Source organism: Nematolebias whitei, chromosome 21 (assembly GCF_014905685.2).
Source record: "Nematolebias whitei isolate Nwh7 chromosome 21, NemWhi1, whole genome shotgun sequence".
NCBI lineage: Eukaryota > Metazoa > Chordata > Actinopteri > Cyprinodontiformes > Rivulidae > Nematolebias > Nematolebias whitei.
Genome location: NC_056518.1, coordinates 2,399,525 through 2,403,863, shown reverse-complemented (window position 1 = coordinate 2,403,863; position 4,339 = coordinate 2,399,525).

Here is a 4,339-nt window from a genome sequence, read left to right as displayed (position 1 = left end):
ATTATAATCAACACAATGGAATACCAAGAACATTGTGGAATTACCTTGACTTTGTTTCCTTGCTGGATTACTTCTGACTTTGGTCTTCCTTGCTGGATTACTTTTGACTTTGGTCTTCCTTGCTGGATTACATCAAGCTCAAGGACATTTGAAGGTCTAAGTTCACGGTTGGAATTCATCCCCATGGACAGGTGATGATTTCCAAAGGGGGGACTGTAGTGAACCTGATCTGACCCTGATGACCTCAAATCTATCAGATGGACAGAGACTGTTATTTCATTGATCTGAATACAGTCTGAGCCATCTGGAGACTTTCTTTCTTGAAGATTCAAGTGAAAAGAACACTCTCTTTTTATAATCATCACTGTTTTACAAATGTTTGATAATCAAATTGTGTTAGTTCACTCAATGTTACAGGTTGAAGAGAACTACTCATTTTTATTTTACATAAACAGTAAGTAATGATTTTTATTCCTCATTTAAAGAAGAAATCAGGTTAATATGCATTTCTTGATTTTCTGTCTGAAATGAGCCAAGTTTTGTAAGTATGTTAAAGGTCGGTTTCGGTCAACTAAAATGTTTACCGAGGAAAAATGTCATGTTTAAACTTTTTCAGAAGATAATAAGAGGGAGACGCCACGAAGTCTGGTTTTTCTGCAATTATCTTTCTGTTAGTTGTTGAACAATCTCATTCTCTGACCTCGACTTTTAATAACATCTTACATCATACACCACACCTCTATTCCTGGTCCATCGACCAATCAAAAGCTCTCAAATGACCCGGAAGTCGACCCATTTAAAATGTGGCAACTTCCCAGTTCACTAGGAGTTGCAAGAAGCTGAGACGCAGAGTCTGGGAGTGATAGAGAGTAAGAGTCTCAGAGTGATGGAGGTTCTGAAGAAGTTCTAGAGTCTGAAAACTCTGATGTCTGATGGAGAAAACTCTGATGTCTGAAGCCCGGAGTGCTTCCGTTGGAATACAGAATGCAGTGACGATGTTGGGATTATAATTTCTGTTTGAACACCACGTACGACTCTCTAAGGGTTTGGCAGTTCTCACGGAGACGCTGAAAGAGTCAGAAAGGAACCTACGCCGATGCTGATTCCATCGTCAACCAGGTAGAAGGTTCTATTTTCGACTAAGTGTACCGGAGGCCAGCTGATATCTGATGGAGCGTGCACGTTCTGGTCATAACAGATTAATTCCCTCACATATCTCTCTGTAAGATAAATCTCCAGTTCTGTCTTAAACTCTGCTTTCTCCTAAAATCAGTACAGATATTTAGAAATATCTGAAGCAAAGTCCTCAATCACCACCGCGTGATTGAAGCTCATTATTTATGAAACTTGTCTGTTATTATTTTCATATTTTGCCAAATTAATGTAAATGTTTGATGTTAAACTTTGATTCTGAAAATAAATGACCGCATTCATTTGATGGGTCAAAGATAATAACGTCTCTCGTTCGCATTTCTGTTAAAATTCAATGCACGACATTACACAGTCAGAAAGATGAGGAACTCGTGAAAATTGTATGCATATATCTCGTATATGTACTACTACATTACAAATAAATATATTTTATGGCTAATTATCTGCTTATGTTTACTTGGACTTTAAAACTTGTCTTGTAAAAACACGAAAAGCAAATTTGTTAACTATATAAATTAGAATCTCAATAAAAACCTTTTTGTTGTTGTTGGTGTTGTTTTATTTTCACCAAAAGGCAAATAAACTGTGAAAATAAAGCAGAAGCATAGGTTGTTTGTGTCACCAATGTCACTCATTTTACTTTTATAATAAGGACATTTAGGAAAATATGATCTTGGACTGTACAGTCTCCTGTACAAGTCTCCTCTTCGGTACGTGGATCCCCCTTCCCATGGGCTCATCACCTGTGGGAGGGGCCAAAGGGGTCGGGTGCAATATGGGATGGGTGGTGGCTGAGGGCGTGAACCTTGGCGGTCTGATCCTCGGCTACAGAAGCTGGCTATTGTGACGTGGAATGTCACCTCTTTGGTGGAGAAGGAGCCTGAGCTTGTGGGTGAGGTTGAGAGGTTCTGGCTAGAAATAGTCGGACTCACCTCGACGCATGGCTCTGGCACCAGTTTCCTTGAGAGGGATTGGACACTCTTCCACTCTAGAGTTTCCCCTGGTGAGAGGCGCCAAGCAGGAGTGGGCATACTTGTTGCCCCCCATCTTGGTGCCTGTACGTTGGGGTTGACCCCGGTGAACGAGAGGGTAACCTCCCTCCCCCTACATGTGGGGGGATGGGTTCTGACTGTTTTTTGTGCTTATGCGCCAAATGGCAGTTCAGAATACCCATCATATTTGGAGTCCTTCGAGAGGGTACTGGAGAGTTCACCTCCTGTTGATTCCCTTATTCTGCTGGGGGACTTCAACGCTCATGTGGGCAGTGACAGTGAGACCTGGAGGGGTGTGGTTGGGAGGAACGGCCCCCCTGATCTGAACCAGAGTGGTGTTCTGTTATTGGACTTCTGTGCCTGTCATGGATTGTCCATAACGAACACCAAGTTCAAGCATAAGGCTGTCCATAGGTACTCTTGGCACCAGGACACCCTAGACTGTAGTTAGTTGATTGACTTTGTTGTTGTCTCTTCTGATCTACAGTTGCATGTCTTGGACACTCGGGTTAAGAGAGGGGCAGAGCTGTCCACTGATCACTACCTGGTGGTGAGTTGGCTCCGATGGTGGGGGAGGATGCCAGTCAGACCTGGCAGACCCAAACATATTGTGAAGGTTTGCTGGGAATGTCTGGCAGAGTCTCCTGTGAGACGGAGATTTAACTCCCATCTTTGGGGGAACTTCGAACGAACCTGTTCCGGGAGAAGTGGGGGACATTGAGTCCGAGTGGGCCATGTTCCGTGCCTCTATTGTCGAGGCGGCTTACCGGAGCTGTGGCCGCAAGGTTGTCGGTGCCTGTCGCAGCCGCAACCTTCGAACCCGAAGGTGGACACCGTCGGTGAGGGATGCCGTCAGGCTGAAGAAGTAGTCATTTCGGACCTTTTTGGCCTGTGGGAGCACGGAAGCATCTGATGGGTCCTGGCAGACCAAGTGACACGCGGCTTGGGTGGTCGCTGAGGCAAAAACTCGGGCATGGGAGGAGTTCGGAGAAGCCATGGAGAATGATTTCCACATGGCTTTGAGGTCCACAATCCGGCGTCTCAGTGGGGTGAAAGCGGTTTACCACCAACACTGTTTATAGTGGGAGTGGTGTGCTACTGACCTCAACTCGGGATGTTGTGGGTCGGTGGGCAGAATACATTGAAGACCTCCTCAATCCCACTGGCATGTCTTCCACTGAGGAAGCGGAATCTGAGGACTCTGGGTCGGGCCTTCCAATTTCTGGTGCTGAGGTCACCGAGGTGGTTAGAAAGCCCTCGGTGGCAGGGCCCCAGGGGTGGATGAGATTCGCTCTGAGTTCCTTAAGGCTCTGGATGTTTTATGGTTGTGTTGGCTTACATGACTTTGCAATATTGCGTGGACATCGGGGGAAGTTTCCCTGGATTGGCAAACCAGGGTGGTGGTCCCCCTATTCAAAAAGAGGGACCGTAGAGTGTGTTCCAACTACAGGGGGATCACGCTCTTAAACCTCCCTGGTAAGGTCTATTCGGGGGTTCTGGAGAGGAGGGCCTATCGGATAGTTGAACATCAGATTCAGGAGGAGCAATGCGGTTTTCGGATAGGTGCAGCATCTACAGTGAAGTGAAGCCGGCGCTATACAGGTCTGTCGTGGTGAAGAGAGAGCTGAGTCAAAAGGTGAAGCTCTCAATTTACCGATCGATCTACGCTCCTACCCTCATCTATGGTCATGAGCTTTGGGTTGTGACTAAAAGAACAAGATCTCGGATACAAGCGGACAAAATTAGTTTTTCCGCAGGGTGTCTGGGCTCTCCTTTAGAGATAGGGTGAGAAGCTCGATCATCTGGGAGGGACTCAGAGTAGAGCTGCTACTTCTCCACGTCGAGAGGAGCCAGTTGAGGTGGCTCAGGCATCTGTTTAGGATGTCTCCATGACGCCTGTTCTGGACTTGTCCCACTGAGAGGAGACCTAGAGGAAGACCCAGGACACGCTGGATGGACTATGTTTCTCAGCTGGCCTGGAAATGCCTTGGGATTCCCCCGGAGGAGCTGGACCAAGTGGCTGGGAGAGGGAAGTCTGTGCCTCCCTACTTAGGCTGCTACCCCCGCAACCCGACCCCGGATAAGCGGAAAAAAAATGTATGTATGTATGTATGTATGTATGTATGTATGTATGTATGTATGTATGTATGTATGTATGTATGTATGTATGTATGTATGTATGTATGTATGTATGC